Source organism: Taudactylus pleione, unplaced genomic scaffold (assembly GCF_031769625.1).
Source record: "Taudactylus pleione unplaced genomic scaffold, aTauple2 ptg000317l, whole genome shotgun sequence".
Classification (NCBI taxonomy): domain Eukaryota; kingdom Metazoa; phylum Chordata; class Amphibia; order Anura; family Myobatrachidae; genus Taudactylus; species Taudactylus pleione.
The window spans coordinates 3839667-3853638 of NW_028284718.1; the positions used below are offsets into that span (position 1 = coordinate 3839667).

At 31.9% G+C, this 13972-nt stretch overlaps 2 non-coding genes across 2 annotated transcripts; both read left to right on the forward strand.

The window, feature by feature from the left end:
* On the forward strand, positions 1-72 carry TRNAP-UGG (transfer RNA proline (anticodon UGG)). Its single transcript has one exon. It is a non-coding gene; the product is annotated as a tRNA-Pro (tRNA).
* Positions 73-6821: 6749 nt separating this feature from the next.
* TRNAP-UGG (transfer RNA proline (anticodon UGG)) lies at positions 6822-6894 on the forward strand. The gene has a single exon. It is a non-coding gene; the product is annotated as a tRNA-Pro (tRNA).
* Positions 6895-13972: the final 7078 nt, after the last annotated feature.

Below are 13972 nucleotides of genomic sequence, written 5' to 3' on the forward strand. Positions count from 1 at the left end.
GGCTCGTTAGTCTAGGGGTATGATTCTCGCTTTGGGTGCGAGAGGTCCCGGGTTCAAATCCTGGATGAGCCCTCTATTTCTTTTGTACGGTGCATCTCATGGTTTATATATATCTGATTTTCTCAATTGGCTAAGTCAATAGCATCAACTGAGTTTTGTTTTTGCCATACTCCCAATAGAATTTGTACATACTTATGAATCTTGCCTTCATCATTTTTCAATTGCCTTTCTTCTATTTATGCATGATTTACACATAGCTTTTGACAAGTCTTGGGTTTTATCGATCAGACAAGTCCAAACTCTGTAGCCATTTTTAAATCTTGTCACTGCACTTTCCAAATAAGCACACAAAGAAAACTATCAATAGAATCCTACGGAAACATTTTAGTTGATCTAAAAATAAGAGCATATTTATTCAAATTTCAAATGTATTGTGGTATATTAGGAAAACTGCAGGTTCCCTACTGTCTAGATAGCTTTGAATGTTTTAAAAGAATAGTCTCATTTTGAAACACAAAAAGTTCAAAAATGAAATTGCAAGGTTTTCTTTTGCCTTTCTTCTGTGTCTGGAAGCATGATTTGTACATTGCATATGACAAGTATTTAGCTTCGTCTATGAGAAAAGTCCAAACTCTGTAGGCACTCACAAATCTTGTCCCTGCACTTTTCCTATATGCATACTTAGAAAACTATCTACTGGACCATAAGGAAATATTTTATTTATTCTACAAATTCATTTTTACATAAATGTGTATGGTGTTTTTAAAAACAAAAAGCTATTTTCTTTAAATCAATTGAAAAACCAATAGAAAAATGTTCTGGTAGGTGGCTTGTTGGTCTAGGGTTATGATTCTCACTTAGGATGCGAGAGGTCCCAGGTTCAAATCGTGGACGAGCCCAAATTTTCAGATTCTTTGACATGGACTTATTGAAGTGAATTTCAACTGAATGCTGTTTTTTCAAAACTCTCAAAATAGATTGGATATACTTATTTGTAGAATTGAATTTTGTTTTTTGTCAAACTGCTAATATTATTTGTAAGTACTTATCTGCACATAGCATGTGACATGTCTTGGGTTTTATCCATCAGAAAAACTCTGCTAGGCATCATAAAACTTTGCAGAGCAATTTCCAAGCAAGTATACTTAGAAAATATTGACTATTAGGAAATATTTTATTTATGATAATATTTCCTCCTTGTATACATTAGTGACTACTTTAAAATAATACAATTTTCACATAAAATCAGTTAAGAAATCAAATTAAACATGCTTACTTGATGACTCTATGATTCTCACTTTGGGTGCGAGAGGTCCCTGGATCAAATCCTGGACGAGCCCAACTTTTCAGATTTTTTGACATGGTTCCATTATCTTATTGAAGTCAATTTCCTGAGTGAATTTCAACTGAATGTTGTTTTTTCAAAACTCTCAATATAGATTGGATTTACTTATTTGCAGAATTGAATTTTGTTTTTTGTCAGACTGCTAAAATTATTTGTAAGTACTTATCTGAATAAAGCATGTGACATGTCTTGGGTTTTATCCATCAGAAAAACTCTGCTGGGCATCATAAAACTTTGCACAGCAATTTCCAAGTAAGTATACTAAGAAAAATATTGACTATTAGGAAATATATTACTTATGCTAATATTTCTACCTTGTATACATTAGTGACTGCTTTAAAACAATACAATTTTCACATAAAAACAGTTAAGAAATCATATAAAACATGCTTACTTGAAGATTCTATGACTCTCACTTTGGGTGCGAGAGGTCCCGGGTTCAAATCCCGGACAAGCCCAAATTTTTAGATTCTTTGACATGGTTCCATTATCTTATTGAAGTCAATTTCCAGAGTGAATTTCAACTGAATGTTGTTTTTTCAAAACTCTCAAAATAGATTGGATTTACTTATTTGCAGAATTGAATTTTGTTTTTTGTCAAACTGCTAAAATTATTTGCAAGCACTTATCTGCACATAGCATGTGACATGTCTTGGGTTTCATCCATCAGAAAAACTCTGCTGGGCATCATAAAACTTTGCACAGCAGTTTCCAAGCAAGTATACTTGACTATTAGGAAATATTTTATTTATTCTAATATTTCCACCTTGTATACATTAGTGACTGCTTTAAAATAATACAATTTTCACATAAAAACAGTTAAGAAATCAAATAAAACATGCTTACTTGATGACTCTATGATTCTCACTTTGGGTGCGAGAGGTCACGGGTTCAAATCCCGGATGAGCCCAAATTTTTAGATACTTTGACATGGTTCCATTATCTTATTGAAGTCAATTTCCAGAGTGAATTTCAACTGAATGTTGTTTTTTCAAAACTCTCAAAATAGATTGGATTCACTTATTTGCAGAATTGAATTTTGTTTTTTGTCAAACTGCTAAAATTATTTGTAAGTACTTATCTGCACATAGCATGTGACATGTCTTGGGTTTTATCCATCAGAAAAATTCTGCTGGGCATTATAAAACTTTGCACAGCAATTTCCAAGCAAGTATACTTAGAAAAATATTGACTATTAGGAAATATTTTATTTATGCTAATATTTCCTCCTTGTATACATTAGTGACTGCTTTAAAAGAATACCATTTTCATATAAAATAGTTAAGAAATCAAATAAAACAGACTTATTTCAGTTGGCACATTGGTCTAGGGGTATGATTCTCGCTTTGGGTGCAAGAGGTCCCGGGTTCTTTTGTTTGGTACATCTCATGGTTTATATATATCTGATTTTCTCAATTGGCTAAGTCAATAGCATCAATTGAGTTTTGTTTTTGCCATACTCCCAATAGAATTTGTACATACTTATGAATCTTGCCTTCATCATTTTCAATTGCCTTTCTTCTATTTATGCATGATTTACACATAGCTTTTGACAAGTCTTGGGTTTTATCGATCAGACAAGTCCAAACTCTGTAGCCATTTTTAAATCTTGTCACTGCACTTTCCAAATAAGCACACAAAGAAAACTATCAAAAGAATCTTACGGAAACATTTTAGTTGTTCTAAAAATAAGAGCATACTTATTCAAATTTCAACTGTATTGTGGTATATTAGGAAAACTGCAGGTTCCCTACTGTCTAGATAGCTTTGAATGTTTTAAAAGAATAGTCTCATTTTGAAACACAAAAAGTTCAAAAATGAAAGTGCAAGGTTTTTTTTGCCTTTCTTCTGTGTCTGGAAGCATGATTTGTACATTGCATATGACAAGTCTTTAGCTTCGTCCATGAGAGAAGTCCAAACTCTGTAGGCACTCACAAATCTTGTCCCTGCACTTTTCCTATATGCATACTTAGAAAACTATCTACTGGACCATAAAGAAATATTTTATTTATTCTACAAATTTATTTTTACATAAATGTATATGGTGTTTTTAAAAACAAAAAGCTATTTTCTTTAAATCAATTGAAAAATCAATAGAAAAATGTTCAGGTAGGTGGCTTGTTGGTCTAGGGTTATGATTCTCGCTTAGGGTGTGAGAGGTCCCGGGTTCAAATCATGGACGAGGCCAAATTTTCAGATTCTTTGACATAGTTCCATTATCTTATTGAAGTCAATTTCCTGAGTAAAATCTTCAACTGAATATTATTTTTTAAAAACTCACAAAATAGATTGGTTTACTTATTTGCACAATTGAATTTTGTTTTTTGTCAAACTGCTAAAATTATTTGTAATTACTTACCTGCACATAGCATGTGACATGTCTTGGGTTTTATCCATCAGAAAAACTCTGCTGGGCATCATAAAACTTTGCACAGCAATTTCCAAGCAAGTATACTTAGAAAAATTTTGACTATTAGGAAATATTTTATTTATGATAATATTTCCTCCTTGTATACATTAGTGACTGCTTTAAAAGAATACCATTTTCATATAAAATAGTTAAGAAATCAAATAAAACCGGCTTATTTCAGTTGGCACATTTGTCTAGGGGTATGATTCTTGCTTTCGGTGCGAGAGGTCCCTGGTTCAAATCCCGGACGAGCCCTCTATTTCTTTTGTACGGTGCATCTCATGGTTTATATATATCTTCTTTTCTCAATTGGCTAAGTCAATAGTATCAACTGAGTTTTGTTTTTGCCATACTCCCAATAGAATTTGTACATACTTATGAATCTTGCCTTCATCATTTTTCAATTGCCTTTCTTCTATTTATGCATGATTTACACATAGCTTTTGACAAGTCTTGGGTTTTATCTATCAGACAAGTCCAAACTCTGTAGCCATTTTTAAATCTTGTCACTGCACTTTCCAAATAAGCACACAAAGAAAACTATCAATAGAATCCTACGGAAACATTTTAGTTGTTCTAAAAATAAGAGCATACTTATTCAAATTTCAACTGTATTGTGGTATATTAGGAAAACTGCAGGTTCCCTACTGTCTAGATAGCTTTGAATGTTTTAAAAGAATAGTATCATTTTGAAACACAAAAAGTTCAAAAATGAAATTGCAAGGTTTTCTTTTGCCTTTCTTCTGTGTCTGGAAGCATGATTTGTACATTGCATATGACAAGTCTTTAGCTTCGTCCATGAGAGAAGTCCAAACTCTGTAGGCACTCACAAATCTTGTCCCTGCACTTTTCCTATATGCATACTTAGAAAACTATCTACTGGACCATAAGGAAATATTTTATTTATTTTACAAATTCATTTTTACATAAATGTGTATGGTGTTTTTAAAAACAAAAAGCTATTTTCTTTAAATCAATTGAAAAATCAATAGAAAAATGTTCTGGTAGGTGGCTTGTTGGTCTAGGGTTATGATTCTTGCTTAGGGTGCGAGAGGTCCCAGGTTCAAATCTTGATCGAACCCAAATTTTCTGATTCTTTGACATGGTTCCATTATCTTATTGAAGTCAATTTCCTGAGAAAAATCTTCAACTGAATATTATTTTTTAAAAACTCACAAAATAGATTGGATTTGCTTATTTGCACAATTGAATTTTGTTTTTTGTCAAACTGCTAAAATTATTTGTAATTACTTACCTGCACATAGCATGTGACATGTCTTGGGTTTTATCCATCAGAAAAACTCTGCTGGGCATCATAAAACTTTGCACAGCAATTTCCAAGCAAGTGTACTTAGAAAAATATTGACTATTAGGAAATATTTTATTTATGATAATATTTCCTCCTTGTTTAAATTAGTGACTGCTTTAAAAGAATACCATTTTCATATAAAAACAGTTAAGAAATCAAATAAAACATGCTTACTTGATGATTCTATGACTCTCACTCTGGGTGCGAGAGGTCCCGGGTTCAAATCCTGGATGAGCCCAACTTTTCAGATTTTTTGACATGGTTCCATTATCTTATTGAAGTCAATTTCCTGAGTGAATTTCAACTGAATGTTGTTTTTTCAAAACTCTCAAAATAGATTGGATTTACTTATTTGCAGAATTGAATTTTGATTTTTGTCAAACTGCTAAAATTATTTGTAAGTACTTATCTGCACATAGCATGTGACATGTCTTGGGTTTTATCCATCAGAAAAACTCTGCTGGGCATCATAAAACTTTGTACAGCAATTTCCAAGCAAGTATACTTAGAAAAATATTGACTATTAGGAAATATTTTATTTATGCTAATATTTCCTCCTTGTATACATTAGTAACTGCATATGACAAGTCTTTAGCTTCGTCCATGAGAGAAGTCCAAACTCTGTAGGCACTCACAAATCTTGTCCCTGCACTTTTCCTATATGCATACTTAGAAAACTATCTACTGGACCATAAGGAAATATTTTATTTATTTTACAAATTCATTTTTACATAAATGTGTATGGTGTTTTTAAAAACAAAAAGCTATTTTCTTTAAATCAATTGAAAAATCAATAGAAAAATGTTCAGGTAGGTGGCTTGTTGGTCTAGGGTTATGATTCTCGCTTAGGGTGCGAGAGGTCCCAGGTTCAAATCGTGATCGAACCCAAATTTTCAGATTCTTTGACATGGTTCCATTATCTTATTGAAGTCAATTTCCTGAGTAAATTCTTCAACTGAATATTATTTGTTAAAAACTCACAAAATAGATTGGATTTGCTTATTTGCACAATTGAATTTTGTTTTTTGTCAAACTGCTAAAATTATTTGTAATTACTTACCTGCACATAGCATGTGACATGTCTTGGGTTTTATCCATCAAAATAACTCTGCTGGGCATCATAAAACTTTGCAAAGCAATTTCCAAGCAAGTGTACTTAGAAAAATATTGACTATTAGGAAATATTTTATTTATGATAATATTTCCTCCTTGTATACATTAGTGACTGCTTTAAAAGAATACCATTTTCACATAAAAACAGTTAAGAAATCAAATAAAACATGCTTACTTGATGATTCTATGACTCTCACTTTGGGTGCGAGAGGTCCCTGGTTCAAATCCTGGACGAGCCCAACTTTTCAGATTTTTTGACATGGTTCCATTATCTTATTGAAGTCAATTTCCTGAGTGAATTTCAACTGAATGTTGTTTTTTAAAAACTCTCAAAATAGATTGGATTTACTTATTTGCACAATTGAATTTCGTTTTTTGTCAAACTGCTAAAATTATTTGTAAGTACTTATCTGCACATAGCATGTGACATGTCTTGGGTTTTATCCATCAGAGAAACTCTGCTGGGCATCATAAAACTTTGTACAGCAATTTCCAAGCAAGTATACTTAGAAAAATATTGACTATTAGGAAATATTTTATTTATGCTAATATTTCCTCCTTGTATACATTAGTGACTGCTTTAAAAGAATACCATTTTCACATAAAATAGTTAAGAAATCAAATAAAACAGGCTTATTCCAGTTGGCTCGTTGGTCTAGGGGTATGATTCTCGCTTTGGGTGCGAGAGGTCCCGGGTTCAAATCCTGGATGAGCACTCTATTTCTTTTGTACGGTGCATCTCATGGTTTATACATATCTGATTTTCTGAATTGGCTAAGTCAATAGCATCAACTGAGTTTTGTTTTTGCCATACTCCCAATAGAATTTGTACATACTTATGAATCTTGCCTTCATCATTTTTCAATTGCCTTTCTTCTATTTATGCATGATTTACACATAGCTTTTGACAAGTCTTGGGTTTTATCGATCAGACAAGTCCAAACTCTGTAGCCATTTTTAAATCTTGTCACTGCACTTTCCAAATAAGCACACAAAGAAAACTATCAATAGAATCCTACGGAAACATTTTAGTTGTTCTAAAAATAAGAGCATACTTATTCAAATTTCAAATGTATTGTGGTATATTAGGAAAACTGCAGGTTCCCTACTGTCTAGATAGCTTTGAATGTTTTAAAAGAATAGTCTCATTTTGAAACACAAAAAGTTCAAAAATGAAATTGCAAGGTTTTCTTTTGCCTTTCTTCTGTGTCTGGAAGCATGATTTGTACATTGCATATGACAAGTCTTTAGCTTAGTCTATGAGAAAAGTCCAAACTCTGTAGGCACTCACAAATCTTGTCCCTGCACTTTTCCTATATGCATACTTAGAAAACTATCTACTGGACCATAAGGAAATATTTTATTTATTCTAAAAATTCATTTTTACATAAATGTGTATGGTGTTTTTAAAAACAAAAAGCTATTTTCTTTAAATCAATTGAAAAACCAATAGAAAAATGTTCTGGTAGGTGGCTTGTTGGTCTAGGGTTATGATTCTCGCTGAGGATGCGAGAGGTCCCAGGTTCAAATCGTGGACGAGCCCAAATTTTCAGATTCTTTGACATGGACTTATTGAAGTGAATTTCAACTGAATGCTGTTTTTTCAAAACTCTCAAAATAGATTGGATATACTTATTTGCAGAATTGAATTTTGTTTTTTGTCAAACTGCTAATATTATTTGTAAGTACTTATCTGCACATAGCATGTGACATGTCTTGGGTTTTATCCATCAGAAAAACTCTGCTAGGCATCATAAAACTTTGCAGAGCAATTTCCAAGCAAGTATACTTAGAAAATATTGACTATTAGGAAATATTTTATTTATGATAATATTTCCTCCTTGTATACATTAGTGACTACTTTAAAATAATACAATTTTCACATAAAATCAGTTAAGAAATCAAATTAAACATGCTTACTTGATGACTCTATGATTCTCACTTTGGGTGCGAGAGGTCCCTGGATCAAATCCTGGACGAGCCCAACTTTTCAGATTTTTTGACATGGTTCCATTATCTTATTGAAGTCAATTTCCTGAGTGAATTTCAACTGAATGTTGTTTTTTCAAAACTCTCAATATAGATTGGATTTACTTATTTGCAGAATTGAATTTTGTTTTTTGTCAGACTGCTAAAATTATTTGTAAGTACTTATCTGAATAAAGCATGTGACATGTCTTGGGTTTTATCCATCAGAAAAACTCTGCTGGGCATCATAAAACTTTGCACAGCAATTTCCAAGTAAGTATACTAAGAAAAATATTGACTATTAGGAAATATATTACTTATGCTAATATTTCTACCTTGTATACATTAGTGACTGCTTTAAAACAATACAATTTTCACATAAAAACAGTTAAGAAATCATATAAAACATGCTTACTTGAAGATTCTATGACTCTCACTTTGGGTGCGAGAGGTCCCGGGTTCAAATCCCGGACAAGCCCAAATTTTTAGATTCTTTGACATGGTTCCATTATCTTATTGAAGTCAATTTCCAGAGTGAATTTCAACTGAATGTTGTTTTTTCAAAACTCTCAAAATAGATTGGATTTACTTATTTGCAGAATTGAATTTTGTTTTTTGTCAAACTGCTAAAATTATTTGCAAGCACTTATCTGCACATAGCATGTGACATGTCTTGGGTTTCATCCATCAGAAAAACTCTGCTGGGCATCATAAAACTTTGCACAGCAGTTTCCAAGCAAGTATACTTGACTATTAGGAAATATTTTATTTATTCTAATATTTCCACCTTGTATACATTAGTGACTGCTTTAAAATAATACAATTTTCACATAAAAACAGTTAAGAAATCAAATAAAACATGCTTACTTGATGACTCTATGATTCTCACTTTGGGTGCGAGAGGTCACGGGTTCAAATCCCGGATGAGTCCAAATTTTTAGATACTTTGACATGGTTCCATTATCTTATTGAAGTCAATTTCCAGAGTGAATTTCAACTGAATGTTGTTTTTTCAAAACTCTCAAAATAGATTGGATTTACTTATTTGCAGAATTGAATTTTGTTTTTTGTCAAACTGCTAAAATTATTTGTAAGTACTTATCTGCACATAGCATGTGACATGTCTTGGGTTTTATCCATCAGAAAAATTCTGCTGGGCATTATAAAACTTTGCACAGCAATTTCCAAGCAAGTATACTTAGAAAAATATTGACTATTAGGAAATATTTTATTTATGCTAATATTTCCTCCTTGTATACATTAGTGACTGCTTTAAAAGAATACCATTTTCATATAAAATAGTTAAGAAATCAAATAAAACAGACTTATTTCAGTTGGCACATTGGTCTAGGGGTATGATTCTCGCTTTGGGTGCGAGAGGTCCCGGGTTCTTTTGTTTGGTACATCTCATGGTTTATATATATCTGATTTTCTCAATTGGCTAAGTCAATAGCATCAATTGAGTTTTGTTTTTGCCATACTCCCAATAGAATTTGTACATACTTATGAATCTTGCCTTCATCATTTTCAATTGCCTTTCTTCTATTTATGCATGATTTACACATAGCTTTTGACAAGTCTTGGGTTTTATCGATCAGACAAGTCCAAACTCTGTAGCCATTTTTAAATCTTGTCACTGCACTTTCCAAATAAGCACACAAAGAAAACTATCAATAGAATCTTACGGAAACATTTTAGTTGTTCTAAAAATAAGAGCATACTTATTCAAATTTCAACTGTATTGTGGTATATTAGGAAAACTGCAGGTTCCCTACTGTCTAGATAGCTTTGAATGTTTTAAAAGAATAGTCTCATTTTGAAACACAAAAAGTTCAAAAATGAAAGTGCAAGGTTTTTTTTGCCTTTCTTCTGTGTCTGGAAGCATGATTTGTACATTGCATATGACAAGTCTTTAGCTTCGTCCATGAGAGAAGTCCAAACTCTGTAGGCACTCACAAATCTTGTCCCTGCACTTTTCCTATATGCATACTTAGAAAACTATCTACTGGACCATAAAGAAATATTTTATTTATTCTACAAATTCATTTTTACATAAATGTATATGGTGTTTTTAAAAACAAAAAGCTATTTTCTTTAAATCAATTGAAAAATCAATAGAAAAATGTTCAGGTAGGTGGCTTGTTGGTCTAGGGTTATGATTCTCGCTTAGGGTGTGAGAGGTCCCGGGTTCAAATCATGGACGAGGCCAAATTTTCAGATTCTTTGACATAGTTCCATTATCTTATTGAAGTCAATTTCCTGAGTAAAATCTTCAACTGAATATTATTTTTTAAAAACTCACAAAATAGATTGGTTTACTTATTTGCACAATTGAATTTTGTTTTTTGTCAAACTGCTAAAATTATTTGTAATTACTTACCTGCACATAGCATGTGACATGTCTTGGGTTTTATCCATCAGAAAAACTCTGCTGGGCATCATAAAACTTTGCACAGCAATTTCCAAGCAAGTATACTTAGAAAAATTTTGACTATTAGGAAATATTTTATTTATGATAATATTTCCTCCTTGTATACATTAGTGACTGCTTTAAAAGAATACCATTTTCACATAAAAACAGTTAAGAAATCAAATAAAACATGCTTACTTGATGATTCTATGACTCTCACTTTGGGTGCGAGAGGTCCCGGGTTCAAATCCTCGACGAGCCCAACTTTTCAGATTTTTTGACATGGTTCCATTATCTTATTGAAGTCAATTTCCTGAGTGAATTTCAACTGAATGTTGTTTTTCAAAACTCTCAAAATAGATTGGATTTACTTATTTGCACAATTGAATTTTGTTTTTTGTCAAACTGCTAAAATTATTTGTAAGTACTTATCTGCACATAGCATGTGATATGTCTTGGGTTTTATCCATCAGAAAAACTCTGCTGGGCATCATAAAACTTTGCACAGCAATTTCCAAGCAAGTATACTTAGAAAAATATTGACAATTAGGAAATATTTTATTTATTCTAATATTTCCACCTTGTATACATTAGTGACTGCTTTAAAATAATACAATTTTCACATAAAAACAGTTAAGAAATCAAATTAAACATGCTTACTTGATGACTCTATGATTCTCACTTTGGGTGCAAGAGGTCATGGGTTCAAATCCCGGACGAGCCCAAATTTTTAGATACTTTGACATGGTTCCATTATCTTATTGAATTCAATTTCCAGAGTGAATTTCAACTGAATTTTGTTTTTTCAAAACTCTCAAAATAGATTGGATTTACTTATTTGCAGAATTGAATTTTGTTTTTTGTCAAACTGCTAAAATTATTTGTAAGTACTTATCTGCACATAGCATGTGACATGTCTTGGGTTTTATCCATCAGAAAAACTCTGCTGGGCATCATAAAACTTTGTACAGCAATTTCCAAGCAAATATACTTAGAAAAATATTGACTATTAGGAAATATTTTATTTATGCTAATATTTCCTCATTGTATACATTAGTGACTGCTTTAAAAGAATACCAATTTCACATAAAATAGTTAAGAAATCAAATAAAACAGGCTTATTTCAGTTGGTTCGTTGGTCTAGGGGTATGATTCTCGCTTTGGGTGCGAGAGGTCCTGGGTTCTTTTGTTTGGTACATCTCATGGTTTATATATATCTGATTTTCTCAATTGGCTATGTCAATAGCATCAATTGAGTTTTGTTTTTGCCATACTCCCAATAGAATTTGTACATACTTATGAATCTTGCCTTCATCATTTTCAATTGCCTTTCTTCTATTTATGCATGATTTACACATAGCTTTTGACAAGTCTTGGGTTTTATCGATCAGACAAGTCCAAACTCTGTAGCCATTTTTAAATCTTGTCACTGCACTTTCCAAATAAGCACACAAAGAAAACTATCAATAGAATCTTACGGAAACATTTTAGTTGTTCTAAAAATAAGAGCATACTTATTCAAATTTCAACTGTATTGTGGTATATTAGGAAAACTGCAGGTTCCCTACTGTCTAGATAGCTTTGAATGTTTTAAAAGAATAGTCTCATTTTGAAACACAAAAAGTTCAAAAATGAAAGTGCAAGGTTTTCTTTTGCCTTTCTTCTGTGTCTGGAAGCATGATTTGTACATTGCATATGACAAGTCTTTAGCTTCGTCCATGAGAGAAGTCCAAACTCTGTAGGCACTCACAAATCTTGTCCCTGCACTTTTCCTATATGCATACTTAGAAAACTATCTACTGGACCATAAAGAAATATTTTATTTATTCTACAAATTCATTTTTACATAAATGTATATGGTGTTTTTAAAAACAAAAAGCTATTTTCTTTAAATCAATTGAAAAATCAATAGAAAAATGGTCAGGTAGGTGGCTTGTTGGTCTAGGGTTATGATTCTCGCTTAGGGTTGCGAGAGGTCCCAAGTTCAAATCGTGGACGAGCCCAAATTTTCAGATTCTTTGACATGGTTCCATTATCTTATTGAAGTCAATTTCCTGAGTGAATTTCAACTGAATTTAGTTTTTTCAAAACTCTCAAAATAGATTGGATTTACTTATTTGCAGAATTGAATTTTGTTTTATGTCAAACTGCTAATATTATTTGTAAGTACTTATCTGCACATAGCATGTGACATGTCTTGGGTTTTATCCATCAGAAAAACTCTGCTGGGCATCATAAAACTTTGCACAGCAATTTCCAAGCAGGTATACTTAGAAAAATATTGACTATTAGGAAATATTTTATTTATGATAATATTTCCTCCTTTTATACATTAGTGATTGCTTTAAAATAATACAATTTTCACATAAAAACAGTTAAGAAATCAAATAAAATGTGCTTACTTGATGATTCTATGACTCTCACTTTGGGTGCGAGAGGTCTCTGGTTCAAATCCTGGACGAGCCCAACTTTTCAGATTCTTTGACATGGTTCCATTATCTTATTGAAGTCAATTTCCTGAGTGAATTTCAACTGAATGTTGTTTTTTCAAAACTCTCAAAATAGATTGGATTTACTTATTTGCACAATTGAATTTTGTTTTTTGTCAAACTGCTAAAATTATTTGTAAGTACTTATCTGCACATAGCATGTGATATGTCTTGGGTTTTATCCATCAGAAAACTCTGCTGGGCATCATAAAACTTTGCACAGCAATTTCCAAGCAAGTATACTTAGAAAAATATTGACAATTAGGAAATATTTTATTTATTCTAATATTTCCACCTTGTATACATTAGTGACTGCTTTAAAATAATACAATTTTCACATAAAAACAGTTAAGAAATCAAATTAAACATGCTTACTTGATGACTCTATGATTCTCACTTTGGGTGCAAGAGGTCACGGGTTCAAATCCCGGACGAGCCCAAATTATTAGATACTTTGACATGGTTCCATTATCTTATTGAATTCAATTTCCAGAGTGAATTTCAACTGAATTTTGTTTTTTCAAAACTCTCAAAATAGATTGGATTTACTTATTTGCAGAATTGAATTTTGTTTTTTGTCAAACTGCTAAAATTATTTGTAAGTACTTATCTGCACATAGCTTGTGACATGTCTTGGGTTTTATCCATCAGAAAAACTCTGCTGGGCATCATAAAACTTTGTACAGCAATTTCCAAGCAAGTATACTTAGAAAAATATTGACTATTAGGAAATATTTTATTTATGCTAATATTTCCTCATTGTATACATTAGTGACTGCTTTAAAAGAATACCATTTTCACATAAAATAGTTAAGAAATCAAATAAAACAGGCTTTTTTCAGTTGGTTCGTTGGTCTAGGGGTATGATTCTCGCTTTGGGTGCGAGAGGTCCCGGGTTCTTTTGTTTGGTACATCTCATGGTTTATAT